Here is a 20,175-nt window from a genome sequence, read left to right as displayed (position 1 = left end):
ATTTTTGTGTGTTTTGAAGCAGGCACAACCGAATGACTTAGGAGGATAGAATGCCAGCAAATGTTCATAAGAATGATGCCCTTCACTTAGATTTTCTTTCTTCCAGTTCAGCATTCATGCTTGAAAGAAGGCAATGCCACATTGATGCTGAGTTTGGCACTTGTTCTACTTTTGGTGCAGCATAGTCCTATTGGTACTTGGACCAGAAAGCTCACTAAGAGTGGCATTGCATACGGTGCTTCTTCTTTCTCTTTGAAATTGTTGAGTAGAAGCCATTGAGAAATTCACTCAATTATGGTTAGGACTTATCATCCCAGCTTTCATCTTTATTTTCTTTATTTTCCTTGTGTTGAGAAGTATAGTGAATGCTAAGAGGTCCTGTTAACATTTGTGGTGTACTAATTTCCAAGGGAGTGCCTCATTGAGTGATGGTATTCACATTATTAACCTTTGCATGAATTTTTGCTGTGAGAATAACAAAGAGCCCTTGGCTTTCACAACTGGGAACTTTGAGCAGATATCTACTGGACTGAGTTGGTGTTTCTGGTTTTAAAGGATCAACTGCTTTACATAGCAGGTAATATTATTTTAAAAAGAGCAAAACAAAACAGAAACAGAAACACCAAACATTTCGGTGAGCCTCTTAGAGAAATATAGAAAAAGAAATCATGACTGCCAATTTAACTGAGATTCAAATTTTCCTGCAATAAAATTGTATGGGTCTTCAGAAATAGGAAAACTGGTTGAACTGTTGAGTAGTTTATATATGTTTTCAAAAGTCTATAAACTTGAGGGAAGAGGGAAATAGAAGATATAAATCAACTAGTTTATGCAGGTTTTGTTAACATTTAGATTGCATGTTGTTGATGTTGAATCTCTCTCTCACACCTTAACTTTTTTTTTCATCCCTCATCCATAATCCTCACCATACATGAACTCTAAATCAAACAATCCTTTTAAACAAAAATTTGTGTTTATCAGACTCGAGGTATCTGACTGGTGAATATCATTATTAGATGCATGCTTCTGCAGAACTATGACACATGCAAATGTCAGTATTTGGGAAAAGTGCAGTTTTCCAAGGGAAAGGGTATGTACCCTTATAGTCCTGTAAGCCCTCAATTATGTAAGCTCTACTCCCTCAACCCTTCAGTTATTTCCTCATTATCTTTAGACCTGGACACAAGGAGGTGATAGATTCTATTTTTATACAATTCTAAGAAACAACAACAATGCAAATCTTCCTTCCCCAAACCCTCAAAAAAGAGAACAAGTAAAACAACTTCAATGAAAAACAGCTTTGTCAATATAAAAGTTGTTCATCAATTTATGTTTGCTGTCATTAAATAGACATGAGTAGGGGCATAGCATCTTGTTTAATAGGGAGAGACTTTAAGCATAGTCCTTGCTTAATGCAGACACTGGAACAATCCTCTGACTCTCTCACTTAGGAGCTTAATGTCTTGTAATAGTTGTATTTTCTTGCTCATTTTTTAATCATTACTCCAAACTGATGGATGAGTGTCATGAACTTGTCAGAACTTCTGACTTGGTTACCTCTGTCTTTTGTGACTGTGGGGGAACTTAAGAAGACATGAAGTATTTGAAAGTATAGGCTAATGTTATAGTTCGTAGTTCAATGATTGGCTCTTATTAAGGGGGAGTTATAAGGCCCAGGCTTATGGGAAGGTGTCATTTTTTTTTTTTTGCTCTGTATCTGTCATGTCCATTCTTGCCCTTTAGTCATTATAATAGCCTCTGACTCCTTCCCTAAGGGTACAAAGGAGACCACAACTCTGTCCTTCTCCTCAGCATCTTCACTGAGGCCCAAGAAGAACTCCAGGTTTTTAATTTGTGAGGCACAGTTCTAAAGTTTCACTTTCCTCCAAGCTGGGCATATCTCAGTTGACAAGTTTGCTATTTTTATCTGGTGCCTAATTTATTAAAAATCGGTCTTAGAGTAGGCTGATTTTTTTTCAATATACATTGAAACTTGATGCAATTTATAAACATTGAATTGAAATTTGATATTTAATAAAAAAGTCAGTCAAGGAATGTAGAAAATATCAAATTTCAAAGCTATTAACACACTATTTATTGAAAGGTGATACTTTCATGAATCCAGGCCCATAGTATGTAGAAATTACATCAGAGATAGGCAGATCTCTCTGTTTCTCGGTATTGATGTATGTGGATGTTTTATTTATTTTTTTTGTTTGAAAGTTTCTAAATGTGTGATATTTTAATTATGTTGAGTGTAAATTTGACATTGCTTTGCATTTATTTTTATATTTTTAAACCTGTTGCTTTTGCAAATTTATGAGCAGCCAGTATGATTTGCAGCACCATTACAATGTTTGGGTTGTGTATACATAGTCTGTCTGAGTTTACAGACATTTCAGGGATTGCAAAAAATGAAAAGAAAAAAACTATCTAAAACCAACTGGTCTTAAAGTTTGTATCCCTTTGTTATTGTGGAAAAAATATCTTGAGTTTTTTTGGTCATGCCAGCATGCTCTTACACAAATTCATCAAACATGTTCAGTTCTAGTTTAAAAAGAGTGTATTTTGTTGAATCATATGGTATGAATGTACATCTTGTAAAAGTGACATATGAATAAACTTATAAATATTTGTATCTAAGTGTTAAAAAAAAAAACAAAACCAAAAACATACCCTCAACTTTTCCCCAAGGAAACTGATTAGAAAGCATTCAATTATGTGATAGTCAAGTAGTGTATTTTGCTACCAAATGTATTCAGAGCTTGACAACAATTTATAAACAAAACATTTTCCAGGATACTCTGCATGGACCTCCTGCTCTGTGTATTTTTTGGACTTTTTGCTGCTTCTTCTTCTCTTTTTACTTTTTTTTTCTATTCTTGCTAGATGTATTCCCATAGGTCAAGAAAAGAAAGGGAGAAGAGAGGATCCAAATTATTATTATATTTTATTAGCAATAATTTTAAAAGGATTAATAAGGAACACAAAAACATTTACTGAGCTCCTTTTGTGGGCTGGGCAATGGCTGTACATTTTTAAATATGAAAGCTTTAGATATTAATTGAATTTAATTTTTCCATCATATTCTGTTTCTCTATTACTCCCTAGTTTGGTACCTGTTTTACTTATACATTTTCAAATTAAAGAAATAGATTAATTGGCTTTTTAAGATGGCTACTTTTTTGGAGTGGTGGTGGTGGTTTTCTCTTGCAAAGAAAGTTAGTGATCTATTAGATTCCTTTCCATTGTAATCCATTTTAGATAAAAAAAATACAAATAGTGATAATAATAGTGGCATGGTAGCCCTACAAGTGAAGCTCCCATTATGATTTTCATTGAGTATGAGCCTATTCCACTCATTGCTAATGGCTTTGTAGATGCAGATAGTTGGACTTCATCAAACTGTTCCTTGTTCACTAGGTGAGAATTCAAAATTTCAGAAACGAAAGGATTTCCTTTTGTCTCGTAGAAAACTAAGCATACACATGTTAGCAAAATTATTTTATATAATTCTGCTGCTTAATTTAGTTTGAGATTGAATGATTTCTAATCTCAATCAGTGGTGTTCTATATTGATATTCTGAGCACAGAAATAACTCTTGGTGGAATGTGACTGCTTCATCTTTCTGAAGCAATCCTATGTCTATATAACATAAATGCATTAAAATGAATCTGTATGACTATAGATCTAGTGTGATCAATGTGAAAAGTCAAATGGAACAATTCTGAGAAAAATAAATCCACTTAAAGGGCCTGGATTGTTTATTTGATTGTTCACATTTGATCAAGGTACCTATGATAGAGAAATCTCCACTTCATGTGCAGTATAGATAGCCAGAGTAACAGGCAAAATGTACACATCTCCTCAATAAACATAAGAAAAGAACTTCTCTCTCATAGTGGTACCTAGTGAATGATGAGGCTGGCATTTAGATTCTACCCCCCCTCCCTTGTGAGATAATATGGTCTTTAGCTATTTTTTAAAAAATTTTTTTGGGTGGGAGGATTTGTTGACAGTCTAAAAATATTTTTTCAAGTCATTTGGGTTTCTGGTTTCAAACTGAATACATTTCACTTATATAAAACTAATCAGATGTTGTTTGGTAAGTTATTTGATATCTTTCTTGGCCTTTTTGGTAAACTCCTTTCATTCAAAATCAAATGGTTGGTTTTTGTGAAATGTAAGTTATCATCCTCCAAAAATGTCACTTAAAGTTCAGAACCCAGAAGCTTCACAACAGTCATCAGCTAGTCAACCTTGCCTTTGTAGTCTTAGTCTGGCTTTTTCATAGTTTATTCCATGACTTTTCTTGGTCTAACTCAATTTTTAAAAATTTTGATTGTTTTATTTTGCATATATGTACACAAGATGAACGAGAATGACAGTTCCTATGACCATTCTAAATCTGAATACTTGGAAAAATTATAAGTAAATATTTGTTTTTCCCCATGAAATACAAATATTGTTTCATCTCTAAGTCAGTGAATTTGACAGCCATTGGAGTGGTGACATTCATGGTTAGTTACTCCTTCAAAGGCAATATTATTTAAATTTTGGACTTTAAAATAGAAATGTGGAAAAAACAAATACTCAATTTGCCAATAAATATATTATGCACAAACTAAGATGAGCTCTTTTAGATTGTCATTTATGAAGCAGTTAAAGAAAAATATTTCAAATTTAATCACTAGACATAGTTATAGGAAAAATATGAGAAAACGAGCTAAAGAAAATAATGGCTAATGTTGGTCACTTATGCTACTGTCATTGTCTTCTGCTACAATAGATTTTCCTGAATAATTTTAGTTTTTTTTCTACCTTGAGCTTTTAGAAATGGAGAGAGATGTGTAATGTGTGTTGCCAAGTGCTACTAGTTTGCACAGTAGGTTTTATAGTTTGAAAGAATCGTGAGGATTTTTTTCCTTCTCTATCTTTGTACTTGAATTTTTTCCAGCTCTCAGTGAAAATATACTTTAAATTAAAAAAAAATTAGTAACACATTTTCATTAACATTTTGGGAAGAAATCCCAACACTTTTGGATAAAATGTAGAAACTGGAATTTGGGGGAGGTTAAATTTCCTTTTCGAACAACCCATCTCTTAAACAGTCTTCTTTTAGAGCTGTTAAGATCCTATGAGGAATACAAGAATTGGGTTGGGTGATCCATCAGAATGCTAAAAAACAAAGCATTAGGTTAATGAAGAGGGATGCCATAATTTAAATAGACACTGAATATTAGAAATGACAGGGAAATGTGAAACAAAGAGAAATATTGAGTATGGACTCCACATTTTCATTCTTTGAATCATAAATCAGACACCAGGAAATGGTTTGAATAGAAAGAGATACAAATCTACACCAATTTAAGAGAAAGAGGGAGAGAGAAGGAGAAAGAGAAAGAGACAAGGAGAGAGAGAAAGAACTTACCTGATGAATTTTCCATCCAGAGAAACAAGTGTATGTCTGAATATCATTAGCTGAGTTAATGAGTATAATTCCACTAGTGGGCTGGATTTGTTTGGTGTAATATTTAGATGGAAGCCTACAAGAGTAGCTAAGAATTTGGTATTATTACTACCTCCCTGCTTCTTTTCTTGAATATGAGGTCTCTATTCTCCAGACTGATTTAAAAGGAAGATATTTGCTGAGAGTACAGACCTTTGTAGCTATTCAACTTTCTGAAGTAGTGTCATCTACCTCAGTAGCAAGTGAGGCAGTGACTAATGGAGCAAATGTGACAATTTTTTTTTCAGGTGAGTATATTCCTAATAGTTGACTTGAAAAGACATGGTATCCTTCATTAAATCAATCAACATGTATTTTCTGAGCACCAACTCTTTTTTAGTGCTATGTCCTCTGTACTAAGTTCTGTGGTAGATAGAAAAAAATTATAAATCATGGTTCCTGTCCTCAATGATTTTTAACCTTGTTGGGAAGAGAAAATATACATAATGATATCTATATTAGATTTAAACATTTTTGAAAGATAAAGTGTTGGAAAGACTACATTCTTTTTTTTTAAAAACAACAACAATTTAAAAAAGCATATCCAATTTACACTGTGTCAATTTCCAGTGTTCAAACAGGTTGTGACCTAAAGAGCTGGTTGATTCATTTGGTCAGCACAACTGGTGGATGGAAATTGTTCGATTTAATTTATTTTGTTTGATCAGCTGTATAGTTACAGCTGGATTTTCATGGCACCAATTTAGAATACTCATTAATAAGGTTAGTTTAGCAATATCTAGGTTAGGCAACAACATTTCTTATATTTTAAAGTTGTAAGCAGACATCCATGTTGCATGGGCAATAAACTATGAAAACTGAACATATGTGTATAGAATTTACTATTGTAATCAAATAAAACTTCCAACAAAATTAATCTAACATATTTGATGATAAATATAATTTGATGATAAGGAATTTATACAAATTGCTGTAATTAGTATATTTTCCATTTTAGAGAACTGCTATTGGACTCACTGGGGCTGGGGCTGGAGTAGTGTGTCACTCCCTTTTCCACTAAGAGGCCTCCCTGATCTGGAGCCATGTATGTGGGTTGGATTGGATGCAGTCTTAGGGGAATCTAGGTCTTTAAAAAGAAGGAAGAGGCTTCCTGTCTTCGTGCCTTTGGCTCACTTAAATCCCAACCCTGTTGCTCCAGGAAAAATTTACTTATACCCTACATTATGGCTGATTTCTAGGGCTTCTCTGAAAAAGAAGAGAGTAGGTATTCAATGTACAATATAAATTAATTATGGGACAGTTATTTGTTTCCTACCCACAGGAAAGCTAAACATAGAATGTTCACAAGCCTCCATTTGACAAAAATAAATTTAAAACAGAATTCAGTTTTGTAACTTATAAATGTTGTTGCAGTCTTCTGGAAGGCTGATATTTAATCTTATCAGAGTACAAAGTAGTTTGTTAGATTGATGATTAGACATTTTACATTTTACCTTGGCTTGTACCACTCACATAATTCTATGTATATATTGGCTATTATAACAGTCAGGATTGGGCTGATTCTCTTGTTAGTAGCCATTCTCTTCAACGTAGAGGCTTCCCCTGCTGCCCATCAACTCCATTTATTGAACTGAGTATCTCTGGACCTTCCTAACTCATAAGGTCACCTCTAAGCCTGGATATGTCCATCTTGGGATTGATACTCATTCCTCTAAAATCAAGAAAGACCAAACACAAAAGCAGAAAAGTCGGCAAGGAGCCCAGATACAAACTCGTCTCGTTGAAAACTTTTTTTTTTTTACTAGGTGCCACATGATTGAGGCTACTATGGATTTGGATTGGAGAAGGAACAAACCTCAAATATTACTTGAAGGCTTGAAGTCATATGATGTCACCTGGGGGTCAAAAAGAAAGGTGTACGGCACCTGACCTCTTGCTACTGTTACAGGGTTTGGGAGGGAAGAAGACCAAAAGACTGCTCTGGGTATACCAAAATCATACCCAAATGCCAAGTTCTTTCAGCGCTGTATCACCATGTGGCTGCAAGCATGAAGGAAGTTTCTTATCTCTGAAGCCTTGAAGAAAGTCACATATGTCCCTAGAAGTTTCCAAGGGAGCTCCAGTTGCATGTTCTGTGAGATGGCTTCTACAGGCCAATTCAACCTCTGATATACCCAGATATAATCAAACCAAATATTTGGCTTTTCTCTTCACACTTTTTCATTTTTAAGAATTTATAATCAATGTGCCAGTATCAGTTCATTCCCCTAATAACATGTGTGTTTAATCACCACCAGTACATATATTAAAAATAAACCTCATCAATATACATTTATAAGGACAAAAGCACTACATCTTATTTCCCAACAAATAGGGTTCCCATGCCCCTTGCTTGCTGTCCATTCACTTCTAGACCACCAGTCTTTGCTCAGCAAATTGGGGCCATTGATGCTTTCTTTTTTAATTAATTAATTAATTAATTTTTAGTTTTTAACATTCACTGTCATATGATTTTGAGTTCCAAATTTTCTCTATCTCTCCCCTTCCCCCACCCCAAGACAGTGTGCAATTTGATATAGGCTCTCTATATACATTCATATTGAATCTATTTTCTCATTAGTCATATTGCAAAGAAGAATTAGAACCAATGGGAGAAACCATGAGAAAGAAGAAACAAACAAAATCAGAGAGAGAGCAAATAATATGCTTTGATCTGCATTCAGACTCCATAATTCTTTTTCTGCATGTGGACAGCATTTTCCAACATGAGTCCTTTAGAGTTTTCTTGGATCCTTGCATTGCTAAGAAGAGACTAGTCTATCAAAGTTAGTCATCACACAATATGGCTGTTCTCCTGGTTCTGCTCACTTCACTTAGCATCAGTTCATATAAGCCTGCCTGCTCATCATTTCTTACAGCACAATAGTATTCCATCACATTCATATACCACAACTTTTTCAGCCATTCCCCAACTTATGGGTATCCCCTCAATTTATAAATCTTTGCCAAAACAAAAAAAGCTTTTGTACACGTGGGTCCTACTCTCATTTCTGTGATCTTTTTGGGATGCAGACTTAGAAGAGGTATTGCTGGGTCAAAGGGTATACACATTTTATAGCCTTTTGGGCATAGTTTCAAATTGCTTTCCAGAATGGTTGGATCAGTTCACAACTGCATCAACAATGTATTAGTGTTCCAATTTTCCCACATCTTCTTCAGCATTTATGATTTTTCTGTTTTGTCATGCTAGCTAATCTGATAAGTGTGATGTGGTACCTCAGAGTTGTTTTGATTTGCATTTCTCCAATCAATAGTGATTTAGAGCATTTAAAGCATATAAAGCTATAGATAGCTTTAATTTCTTCATCTGAAAACAGTTTGTTCTTATCCTTTGACCGTTTATCAATTGAGGAATGACTTGTGTTCTTATAAATTTGACTCAATTCTCCATATATTTTAGAAATGAGGCCTTTATCAGAGACACCGATTGTAAAAATTCAAAGTTTTCTGCTTCCCTCCTATTCTTGGTTGTATTGGTTTTGTTTGCACAAAAAAACCTTTCAATTTAATGTAATCAAAATTATCCATTTTGCATTTCATAATGTTTCTGTCTCTGGTTATAAATTCTTTCATTCTCCATAAATCTGACAGGTAAACTATTCTTTGCTCCCCCAGTTTGCTTATGCTATCAGCCTTTATATCTAAATCATGTACCAATTTTGGGGTTTTTTTTTGGGATATGGCATGAGATTTTGGTCTATGCCTAGTTTCTGCCATAATTTTTTCCAGTTTTCCCAGCAGTTTTTGTCAAATAGTGAGTACTTATCCCAGAAGCTGGATTATTTGGGTTTATCAAACATAGATTACAATAGTCATTGACTACTGTCTTGTGTACTTAACCTATTCCACTGATCCATCAGTCTATTTCTTAGCCAGTACCAAGTTGTTTTGGTGATTGCTGTTTATAACACAATTTAAGATCTGAAACAGCTAGGCCACCCTCCCTTGCATTTCTTTTCATTAGTTCCCTTGATATTCTGGACCTTTTGTTATTCCAAATGAATCCTGTTATTTTTTCTAGCTCTGTAAAATAATTTTTGGTAGTTTGATTGGTATGGCACTGAATAAGTAAATTAATTTAGGTAGAATTGTCATTTTTATTATATTAGCTCTGCCTATCCTTGAGTAACTGATGTTTTCCCACTTATTTAGATCTGACTTTATTTGTGTGAAAAGTGTTTTGCAGTTGTGTTTATATAGTTCCTGGGTTTGTTTTGGCAGATAGACTCCCAAATATTTTATATTTATGGTAATTTTAAACGGAATTTCTCTATCTCTCGTTGTTGGGCTTTGTAGAAATTTTATAGAAATGCTGATGATTTATGTGGGTTTATTTTATAGCCTGCAACTTTGCTAAAGTTGTTTATTACTTCTAGTAGGTTTTTTTACTTGATTCTCTAGGATTCTCTAAGTATATCATCATATCATCTGCAAAGAGTGATAGCTTTGTTTCTTCTTTGCCTGTTCCAATACCTTCAATTTCTTTTTCTTCTCTTATTGCTAAAGCTAATGTTGCTAGTACCATATTGAACAACAGTGGTGATAATGGACATACTTATTTCACTCTCTATCTTAAAAATTAAAATAGATGTTAAAAATAAAATAGATAAAACTTTGGTTAATTTAATTTAAAAAAAGAAAGAAGAAAACAAAATTACCAGTATCAAAAATGAAAAGGGTGAATCCATCACCAAAGAAGAGGAAATTAGGATGTTTCTAGTACCATATTAAATAACAGTGGTGATAATGGACATCCTTGTTTCACCCCTGATCTTATTGGAAATGCTTTTAGCTTATCCCCATTACATGCCATGCTTGCTAATGGTTTTAGGTAAATGCTACTCATCATTTTAAGGAAGACTCCATTTATTTTGGTGCTCACCAGTGTTCATAATAAGAATCAGTGTTGTATTTTTTCAAAAGCTTTTTCTGCATTTATTGAGATAATCATATATTTTCTGTAAGTTTTGTTGTTGATATGGTACACTGATAGTTTTCGTAATATCAAACCAGCCCTGCATTCCTGCTATAAATCCAACCTGGTCATAGTATATTATTCTCATCATCAGTTGCTGTAATCTTTTTGCTAATATCTTATTTAAAAAAATTTTGCATCTATATTCATTAGGGAAATTCTCTGTTTTGACTCTTCCTGATTTAGGTATAATTACCATACTTGTATGATAAAAAGAATTTGATATGACTCCTTCACCTATTTTCCTAAATAGTCTATATAGTACGGAATTACTTGTTCTTTAAATATTTGATAAAATTTGCTTGTAAATCCATCTGGCCCTGGAGAATTTTTCCTAGGGATTTCATTGATGGCTTGTTCAATTTCTTTTTCTGAAATGTATTTTATTTTATTTCCTCTTCTGTTAATCTGGGCAACAGATATTTTTGTAAATATTCAATCATTTCACTAAGATTGTCAGATTTATTAGTATACAGTTAGGCAAAATAGTTCCTAATTATTATTTTGATTTCCTCCTCATTGGTGGTGAATTCATCCTTTTCTTTTTGATACTGGCAATTTAGTTTTCTTCTTCTTTTCTATTTTATGTTTTTCTTTCATAAAACCAGCTTTTAGTTTTATTTATTCTTTCAATAGTTTCCTTAATTTCAATTTTATTAATCTCTCCTTTGGTTTTCAGTATTTCTAATTTGGTATTTAATTGGGTACTTTCAATTTGTTCTTTTTCTAGCTTTTTTAGGTGCATGCCCAATTCATTGATCTCCTCTTTCTCTATTTTATTCATGTAAGCATTTGGAGATATGAAACTTCCCTAAGAACCACTTTTGCTGCATTCCGTAAGTTTTGGTATGTTGTCTCATTATTGTCATTCTCTTGTATGAAGTCATTGGATTGTTCATAGGAACAATTTGTTGCTTGACTCGATCATTCTTTAGGATTAGATTATTTAGTTTCCAATTAATTTTAATCTTTCCATGGCCCTTTATTACATATAATTTTAATTGCATCATGATCTGAAAATGACACATTTAATATTTCTGCCTTTCTGCATTGGATTGTGAGGTTTTTATGCCCTAGTACATGATCAATTTTTGTGTAGGTGCCATGTACCACTGAGAAAAAAAAAGTATATTCCTTTCTATCCCCATTAAATTTTTTCCAGAGTTCTACCATATCTAACTTTCCTAAATTCTATTCATCTCCTTAATTTCTTTCTTATTTATTTTGTGGTTAGATTTATCTAGTTCAAAGAGGGGGAGGTTGAGGTTCCCCACTAGTTAATTTTGCTGTCTATTTCTTCCTGTAACTCCCTGAACTTCTCTTCTAAGAATTTGGATGCTATACCACGTGGTGCATATATGTTTAGTAATGATATTACTTCACTGTCTATGGTGCCTTTTAGCAGGATGTAGTTTCCTTCCTTATCTCTTTTAATTAGATCTATTTTTGCTTTTGCTTTGTCTGAGATCAGGATTGCTCCCACTGTTTTTTCCTTTTTACTTCAACTGAAGCATAATATATTCTACTCCATCCTTTTACCTTTACCTTGTGTGTATTCCTCTGTTTCAAATGTGTTTCTTATAAACAACATATTGTAGGATTATGGCTTTTAATCCATGCTGCTATACACTTCCCTTTTATGGGATAGTTCATCCCATTCACATTCACAGTTATGATTACTATCTATGTCTTTCTCTCCATCCTATTCTCCCCCCGACTCCATTTATGCTTCTCTTTCTCCTTTCTCCCTTTCCCTCCTCACTAGAGTTTGGTTTTGACCACCACCTCCTTCAATCTGCCCTCTCTTCTATCAGCCCCCTCTTTTTTCTTTTCCCTTTTCCCTTGCTACTTCTTTCCTGTCCATCAACTATCTCCCCTTTCTTTCCCCTTTCCCCTCCTACTGCCTATAGGGCAAGTTAGATTTCTATGCCTGAGTATGTTATTCCCTTCTTGAGCCAAATCCAATGAGAATAAATTTTTAAAAATGCTCATCTTCTTCGCTTCTTTCTCTCAACTGCAATATGTCTTTTATCTCTTCATGTGATGTAATTTACCCTTGTTTGCCTCCTCCTTTCATTTTCCCCCATTATAGTTCTTTTCACTACTTCATTAGGTTTTTTATCATCACATCAAAGTTAACTTAAACCCACCCCCTCTGTCTATGTATATCTCTTCTAAACGTCATAATAAAGATACAGTTCTCAAGAGTCATATGTATCATCTTCCTATGTAGGGATATAAACAGTTTGCCCTTATTGAATAACATGGTTTTTTTTTCCCCCTTTCCTGCTTACCTTTTCATGCCTCTTGAGTCTTGCATTTGAAGATCCAATTTTCCATTGAGCTCTGGTCTTTTCATCATGAAGATATGGAAGTCCCCTATTTCATTGAATTTCCACCTCCTCTCCTGAAAAATTACACTCAATTTCACTGGGTAGTTGATCTTTGGTTGTAATCCAAGCTCCTTTGCCTTACAGAATACTATATTCCAAGCCCCCTGATCTTTTAATGTAGAAGCTGCAAGGTCCTGCATAATCTTGACTGCGATTCCACAATATTTGAATTGTTTCTTTCTGGCTGCTTGAAGTATTTTCTCCTTGATCTGATAATTCTGGAATTTGGCTACAATATTCCTTTGCATTTTCAATTTGGGATCTCTTTCAGGAGATGATCAGCGGATTCTTTCAATGACTATGTTACCCTCTTGTTCTAGGACCTAAGGGCAGTTTTCCTTAAAGATTTCTTGAAAGATGCTGTCCAGACTCTTTTTGTCATGATGGCTTTCAGGTAGACCAATAATTCATAAAATATCTCTTCTGGATCTATTTTTCAGGTTAGTTGTTTTTCCAAAGAGGTACTTTATATTTTCTTCTATTTTTTTCTTTCTTTTGATTTTGTTTGACTGATTCTTGAGGTCTCATAGAGTCATTGGCTTCCACTTGCCCAATTCTAATTTTTAATGAATTGTTTTCTTCAGTTAGCTTTTGTACCTCCTTTTCCATTTAGCTAATTCTATTTTATTAAGGAGTTGTTTTCTTCAGTGTACTTTCTTTTTCATTTTCTCAATTGCATTTTTAAAGGAATTGTTCAATTTTTCCTTTACCTCTCTTATTTGACTTTTATAATCCCTCTGGAGCTCTTCCAAGAAGGCCTTTTGGGCTTGAGACCAGTTCCTATTCCCCTCTGCAGTTTTGGATGTGAGTATATTGACAGTCTTGTTCTCTCCTGCATTGTGTGTTTTGATCTTCCCTGTCACCAAGAGACTTCTCTATGGTCATTGTTTTTCTTGCCTCTTGCTCATGTTGTTTGCCTTTTTTTCCCCCTGGTTTTTAAAATTGATCTCTACTTTTGGGGCACAGGGGGCACTGTCCCAGGCTTCTTGTACTGGGGCTAGGAGCCTGCTTACTGGTTTTGTGTGCTGGAACTGTAGGTGTTGGTAGCTGGAGGCTGTGGGTGTGTGGTAGGTTACCTGATGCTAAGCTGGAGCTGGTGGTGGGGACTGGTGTGCGCCTGGTGTTGGCATTTGCCTGCTCCATTACCCTGAGGCTCAGGATCTCTGATTGGATTGCTGAGGTGGGGCTTTCCACTGGCTTGCCAAGATACCTCCCTCCTATCCTTAACTGGTCCCCTTTAGGCACAGGAAGAGGGACCTTTCCTGTTAATCCCCCTAACCTCCTAAGCTAAAAGACTGCTGTACCATGTCTTTCTGCTGGCTCCACTATTCTAGCATTTTTCCTGTGGCAATATTTTCTGTGTTTTTCAAGGTCAACAAAGGAGGGTGAGGGTAACTTATTGCTTACTCTGCCATCTTGGCTCCCAGAAGTCAGAATAGGTGACTTTCAAACATTTTGTCTGTGGACTGATAGCTGCTGCTGCTGGTGCTGATTCAGTCACTCCCATGGCCTGCTCCTGATTTGCTGTGGCTAGGGCTATGTAGGCTTCTCTTTCACCCAGGTCTGACAGACCCCTTCTGCTGACCTTCTAAGTAGTCTCTGGCATCTGTGGACTGAGAAATCTGGAAACTACCACTGCTGCCAGTGACTCAATTCCCTGAGGCCTGCGCTGGGTTCAGTAGGGCCAGATCTGCAATTGTGGCCTGTGCTTCTCTCTCAGCCTGATGCAACAGACCTTTCCTATTGACCTTCTAGGTAGTCTTGGGCTGGAAATCCACCTTGCTCTGTCTCTTTGTCGGTTCTGCTGCTTTAGAATTTGTTCAGAGTCACTTTTTAAAGGTATTTGAAGGGGTTTGAGGGAGAGCTCAGGCAAGTCCCTGCTTTCATTCTGCCATTGTGGCTCCACCTCACCACTGATGCTTTATGCTTATTTGCCCACACACTGGATGTCCTAGATACATAGGTTTTATGCAGAAGAAAGTTGGTGACAGAGGATATAAATTGTATACCTGGAAAGTGAAATGGGGTGGAATTAGAGAGAAGAGACTCAGACTAATAATGATGTCATAGTAGTAGTGGCAATGTTGTAATGATGATCAACTATGAAAGACTTAACAATTTTGGTCAAGACAGTGATGCAATACCATCTACCTCCAGAGAAAGAACTGATGAAGATGATGAAGAGGGAAAATTGAAGCATACTTTTTAAAATTTTGAAATTTTGTTTTTGGAGAAGATTCTGGGAAGATTGTGTAGTAGGCCAGAAAACTTTTGGATCTCCAAATTTCCTCCACAAAAAAGGAGAACATCATCTTAGAGGAAACAGAACAGCAGAAATAAATAAAAGTAGGAGAAAAGCAGTTGTTCTCCAAAGACAAATTCAAAAGACCCCAGGAAGACCTGACCTCCAGGGGCAGAGGTTCAGTCTGAAGGGAGTGTAATCACCTCTAAGCCAATTCTACAGAATCAACGAACAACAAGTTCTAGGGGTAGTAGGAGTGGATGGCAACCTCAGCCTTAGAAACTTTTATCTCACAGATAGTGTGGGGGTCTGATGGCTGACTGAGAGAAGATTTAAGGACCTTCCACTGTTGAGGGATGCCAAGCACAGCTGTGCTGATCATACATGTTCTTGTCTGTGGCTGAGGGGAGAAGGAGCTAGCACACACCTGATGAGTGTAGTAGCAGAGAGTCAGGGACCCTGCTGGCTGTGGGCACTTGCAGGAGAGTAGAGTCCCTTGTTTCAGTTCCAGGGCATAGAGGACAACTGTAGTTTGCAGACACCTGAGGGACCACAAGGAGCAATGTCATTCATGGGACATCATGGCTGGGGGCCCAAGCTGTGGTTTAGGAGTAGAAGGGAGAACTCAAGGTTGGGCCCTGGGATAGATCTCAGAAAATAATAATGAGAAACATCTGAGCCTCCTCATACCTTGGGGCTACAACTTAATTATACTAATCTGATAAGCTGCTAAAAACAAAATAAAACAAAATAAAAATAAAAATGAGTAAGCAAAGGAGAAAGAACTCAACAATAGATAGCTACCATAGGGCTAGAGCAGATCTGGGGTTCATATTCAGAGGAAGATGATGGAGCTAAAAAAAACACTTCTTTTTCAATGAGAGATATCAAATGGCCCAAGCACAAAAAGAGTTCTTGGAAGTACTTATAAAGGACTTTGAAAATCAAATAAGAGAGATTGAGATCTTTTTTTGATTATGGCTTTCAGGTAGTTTCATAATTTTTAAATGATCTCTCCTGGATCTATTCTCCAGGTCAGTTGTTTTTCCAATGAGATATTTTACATTGTCTTCTGTTTTTTCATTCTTTTGGTTTTGTTTTATTGTTTCTTGATTTCTCAAAAAGTCATTAGCTTTCATTTACTCCACTGTAATTTTTAAGGAATTATTTTCTTCAGTGAGGTTTTGGACCTCCTTTTCCATTTGGCCAATTCTGCTTTGGAAGGCATTCTTCTCCTCATTGGCTTTTTGGACCTCTTTTGCCATTTGGGTTAGTCTGTTTTTTAAGGTGATATTTTCTTCAGTATTGTGTGTGTGTGTGTGTGTGTGTGTGTGGTGTGTGTGTGTGTCTCCTTTACCAAGCTGTTGACTTGTTTTTCATGATTTTCTTGAATTACTCTCATTTCTCTTCCCAATTTTTCCTTTTCTTCTCTTACTTGATTTTCAAAGATTTACTTGATTTGAGCTCTTCCATGGCCTGAGACCAATTCGTATTTTTCTTGGAGGCTTTGGATGTAGGAGTTTTGACTTTGTTGTCTTCTTCTGAATGTGTGTTTTGATCTTCCTTGTCACCATAGTAACTTTCCATAGTCTGTGAGCAAACACAAGCTCTCTCTTCTTCCCTGGAACTGTGAGGAGGGTCCCCTCTCTGCTGTGGCCACAAGTTCTGCTATGCTAGTGCTCCTCCTTGCCCTGGGACTGCCACCCAGGACAGCAAACCAGATCTGAATATGGGCAAAGCAGCAGAGTTCTGCTTCAGTGCTAGCGAAAAGACTCCTGTAATCTCCTTCGGACCAGCTGTTTGACCCCCGTACCATCTGTGATCTGAGAACTCTGGAAGCAGCTCATACTATTGCTGATCCATTCACTCCCAAGGCCTGCTCCTGGTTTGCTGTGGTCAGGGCTGTGCTGTGACAGACCTTTCCTGCTGACCATCTATGGGCCGAGAGGTCTGGAAACCACTGCTGTTGCTGGTAATTCAGTTGCCCTGAGGCCTGCTGTGAGTTTGCTGGGGCCCAGTCAGTGGTCACTGTATTCCTCATTCACCCTGGGGCAACAGACCTTCCCTGCCAACCTTCCAACTTGTCTTGGGCTGGAAATTTGTTTCACTCTTTCTTTTTGTGGGTTCTGCTGCTCTAGAATTTGTTTAGAGTCATTTTTAAAAAAAGGTATTTGGGGAAAGTTAGGTAGCACACTGGATAGAACAGTAGCCCTGGAGTCAGGAGGATTTGAGTTCAAATCTGGCCTTAGACACAGAACACTCAGTAGCTGTGTGACTCTAGGCATGTCACTTAACCCCAATTGCCTCACCAAAAAAAAATATTTTGAGGGATTTGTGGGAGAACTCAGGCGAGTCCCTACCTTTACTCCACCATCTTGCAGAAATGTTCTTTACATAGGGCAGAGCTAAGATGGTGGCATGAAAGCAGTGACTTGCTTGAGCTCTCCCCCAAACCACTCCAAATACTCATAAAAAATGTCTCTAAACAAATTTTGAAGCAGCAGAACCCACAAAAAGACAGAGTGAAACAAATTTCCAGCCCAAGACAACCTGGATGATTGATCAGAAAGGTGTATTGTGCCAGGCTGGAAGCACAGACAGGCCGCAGCAAACCTAGAGCAGGCCTCAGAGGACTGAATCATGGGCAGCTGTGGAGGTTTCCAGACTCCTCAATCCACAAATGCCAAAGACAAATTAGAAGGTCAGTGGGAAAAGTCTATTTTCTGTGATGCTGAGACAGGAAGGTGGGGGTTTCAGCTCCATTCCCCAACAGCATGGCCCTGGGGGGGGCAGCTGCTTCCCAAGCTTCCAGCCCACATACTGAGGAGGAATCCAGTGGCTGATCAGAGAGGGTTTGCAGGGATCTCTTTGCCAGTGCTGAGGCAGGAATCTCTTGCTTTGCCCATGTTTGGATCTGGGTCACAGTTCTGGGCAGTGGTGCTGGGGTAAGGAGTGCTGGCATGGTGGAGCTTGTAGTGGCTGCGAAGGGGAGCCCCTCCTCACAGTTACAGGACAGAAAGGAGTACTTGTGGCCACAGTCCAGGAAAGGAGTAAACACCTTGCCCCTTATCATACCACCTTGGAAGAACTGAAAATTTACAGGTCCCTACAAGTATCTCTGAAAACAACTGTACAAACCCCTGAAGCTTGGGACAGTACATTCTCCACATTGGAAGCAGACTTTTACCTTAACAAAGAGTTTAAAACTCAAGTAATTGGCCGGGATCATGAGCAAGCAGCTCAAAAAGAGTCAGACTATATTATCTTTTCTTTGGTGACAAAGAAGATCAAAATATACAACCAGAAGAAGGCAACAAAGTCAAAGCTCCCACATCCAAAGCCTCCAAGAAAAATATGAATCCATCCCAGGCCTTGGAAGAGCTCAAAAGGGATTTTGAGAAGCAAGTAAGGGAAGTAGAGGAAAAACTGGGAAGAGAAATGAAAGTGATGCAAGAAAATCACAAAAAACAAGTCAACAGCTAGCTAAAGGAGATCCGAAAAAATACTGAAGAAAATAACACCTTAAAAAATAGCCTAACCCAAATGGCAAAAGAGGTCCAAAAAGCCAATGAGGAGAAAAATGCCCTAAAAAGAAAAATTGGCCAAATGGAAAAGGAAGTCCAAAAGATTACTGAAGAAAATACTTCCTTAAAAGATTAGAATAGAGCAATTGGAAGCTAGTGACTTTATGAGAAATCAAGACACTGTGAAAAAAATCCAAAAGAATGAAAAATTGGAAAACAATGTGAAATATCTCATTGGAAAAACAACTGACCTGGAAAATACATCCAGGAGAGAGAATTTTAAAAATTATTGGACTACCTGAAAGCCATGATCAAAAAAAGAGCCTAGACATCATCTTTCAAGAAATCATCAAGGAAAACTGCCCTGATATTTTAGAACCAGAGGGCAAAATAGAAATTGAAAGAATCCACAGATCTCCCCCTGAAAGAGATGCCCAAAGGAAAACTCCTAGGAATATTGTAGCCAAATTCCAGAGTTCCCAGGTCAGGGAGAAAATATTACAAGCTGCCAGAAGGAAACAATTCAAGTACTGTGGAAATACAATCAGGCTAACACAGGATTTAGCAGCTTCTACATTAAAGGATCGCAGGGCATGGAAGATAATATTCCAGAGGGCAAAGGAGATAGGATTACAACCAAGAATCACCTACCCAGCAAAACTGAGTATAATCCTTCAGGGGAAAAAATGCTCATTCAGTGAAATAGAGGACTTTCAAGCAATCTTGATGAAAAGACCAGAGCTGAATAGAAAATTTGACTTTCAAATACAGAACATGAAGTAGAACATGAAGAGGTGAACAGGAAAGAGGAATCATAAGAGACTTATTAAGGCTGAACTGTTTACATTCCTGCATGGAAAGATGATATTTATAACTCATGAGACCTTTGTCAGTATTAGGGTAGTTGGAGGAAAAAAATTATATGTATGCATATAGATAGATAGATAGATAGATAGATAGATAGATAGATAGAGGGCACAGGGTGAGTTGAAGATTAAGGGGTAATATCTGGAGAATAAAATTAAGGGATGAGAGAGGATTATACTAGGAGAAGAAGAAAGGGAGAGGTAGAATGGGGTAAATTATCTCACATAAAAAAACAGAAAAGAAAAGTCTCTTACAGTGGAGGGGAAAAGGGGGAAGGTGAGAGGAAATAAGGGAATCTTATTCTCATAGGATTTGGCTTAAGGAGGGAATAACATACACATTCAATTGGGTATGGAAATCTGTCTTACCCTACAGGAAAATAGGGGGAGAAGGGGACAAGAGAGCAGAGAGATGATAGAGAGGAGGGCAGATTGGGAAAGGGGGTAATCAGAAGTAAATCCTTCTGAGGAGCGGCGGGGTCAAAAGAAAGAATAGAATAAATGGGAGGGCAAGATAGGATTAAGGGAAATAGAGTTAGTCTTTCACAACATGTCTACTATGGAAGTGTTTCGCATAACTGCACAGGTACAACCTATATTGAGTTGCTTGCCTTTTCAATGAGGGTGGGTGGGGAGGGAGGAAG

This window comes from Phascolarctos cinereus, unplaced genomic scaffold (assembly GCF_003287225.1).
Source record: "Phascolarctos cinereus isolate Bilbo 61053 unplaced genomic scaffold, phaCin_HiC Scaffold_726;HRSCAF=1367, whole genome shotgun sequence".
Classification (NCBI taxonomy): Eukaryota; Metazoa; Chordata; class Mammalia; order Diprotodontia; family Phascolarctidae; genus Phascolarctos; species Phascolarctos cinereus.
The sequence above is the reverse complement of the archived record's forward strand: the minus strand, read 5'-3'. Positions refer to the sequence as shown.